The sequence below is a fragment of the Dendrobium catenatum genome, unplaced genomic scaffold (genome assembly GCF_001605985.2).
Source record: "Dendrobium catenatum unplaced genomic scaffold, ASM160598v2 fragScaff_scaffold_1691, whole genome shotgun sequence".
Taxonomy (NCBI): Eukaryota; Viridiplantae; Streptophyta; class Magnoliopsida; order Asparagales; family Orchidaceae; genus Dendrobium; species Dendrobium catenatum.
Window position 1 is genome coordinate 277,943 of NW_021320153.1, and position 2,085 is coordinate 280,027.

Consider the following 2,085-nt stretch of genomic DNA (forward strand, 5'->3'; position numbering starts at 1 on the left):
CTACAATCTTATGTCAATAGGAGGCTCATAGAAATTATAAATTAAGATTGATATGAATTCAATCACCTTTTTACCATCGAAGACAAATCAATATCATTGTTTCAGATCCTAATTTCAACTAGGTGCCTGTTAACCATGTCCTAAGGGGAACTAATATCAACACCCATGTAATTGAAGTAAAAGCATTAGTTAAGGATGACTGAACCATCCAGCACATTCTTCGCTTATCTATTCTTCCTAAAGCTGGGGATCAAATTCATATCACTCTTATTATATCCCTTACCATGTACTATATTTTGGCTCACCAAGATTTTAATGCCGTTGATCTTATAATTTGATACATGGAAAAACTAACTAGTATTAGGGATCTTGGCCACAAAAGGAAACCAAATATAGCCTTAGGAAATATCATTACCTATGTCCTTGTCACAAAATATAACCATAAATATCAAGCCCTACCTGACCAGCTCCCTATTTTCTTCTCCAACAACTCCTTTTGCACCCTTCATAGTACTTGTCACCTACATATGTGCGAGGAAGCCTAAGGAAGAAGAGGAAGGACTTATTCTTGAACCTGTCCCTATCCACCAGTAGTCCTAGATAGAATAACTAATGGAGAGATTTGACTAGTGGGTAGCACATTTTGAGTACTATATCACAGAGCAACAACAAGAGCATACTCAGGATGTAGCTCAGTTTGAGACATATGTAACCCAACAACATGACCAGGATATGGCCTGGTTTTGTAAGCAGTTTATCTCTCTTCACTATTACTTTCAACAGCAACCACCACCACCTCCACCTAATTAGTGCTCTTATTTCTATTAGTTTATGTGTTTGTACTAGTGCTTATTTCTATATTTTATTATTTTTAGTGCTTTTCTTTTTTCTTCCTTTTTTTGATTTCAAAAGGGGGAGTAGATGTTGTTTGATTATGCTTTTAATGGAATGTGTTTTATTCAATTACTATTTTTTTGGTAATTAAAAAAATAAAAAAATTTCCTTGGTTGATTTGAAATTTTTTAATATTAATGTTTTCCATCATTAAAAAGGGAGAGATTATTACAAATCTAAATCCAAGTACTATTATTTTGTTGATAATAAAATATTCTTATTTCTTTTCCATTACACTTATTGCATATCTTTTTGCTTGCCCTGCTTACTAACTTATCAAGTCCACAAGACTGCTTACAAGCAAATCAGCTTAAGATTTGATAGATTATGGTTGAATCTGCTTGTAATTTCATTTCAATGTAATTTTTTACTTTATCGAGTCAAATTTTGAATATGATGGACTCAAGATAAGCAACCATGCACACTTTAGGGGGAAAATTTTTAGAAGTAAGAGTATTCTTTCTATTTTTGACCTAATCGTACAGGATGATCTAAAATTATCCTAAATTATTTGTTAAAAATAGAAACCCTATTAAGGCACCCATTGCTAAAATTAGATTATTAAGAAATCATATTGGATGATCTTGATCATCTAGGGCCATCTATTATATGGAAAAATTCAACCACCAATGGTGATTTAGGCAGGATTTAAAATTATACATGATGATCAATATAAACCTTGATGATGTATGACAATCATACCTAAATTGATCCTATTGTTAGTGTTAAAATAGTTGTTATTTGCATGTTTTACATTTTTGCAACTTGTATAGTTTTGATGATTCCAAACATTATTGTTCAAATGTGTAGTTATGTCCTAACAATTTTAGAAGATTTATATTTTCTCTTATGTGTACTAACATTTCAGGAAAATCGAACTCCAGATTACGAAGACTTCAAATTAAAATTCAGCATGAGATACTTTGTGTATTTGAAGCTTGTACTTTTCTTTGAAATAAACTTGAAAGGGAGTGATTCTAATTGAGTGAATAAAAACATACACACACACATAAGGATATCATATAAAATTTATACTGATCGCACGGGATGATCAGACAGTTATCTCCTATTAAGATCACATGAAACGAATAGGAACTGGCCAGAAAAATTTTCTAAGTCCTATTCGTCCAGGACGAAATTAAATATCGTCCAGCACGATTTGTTCTCTGTAAGATTTTCGTCCAGATGAAA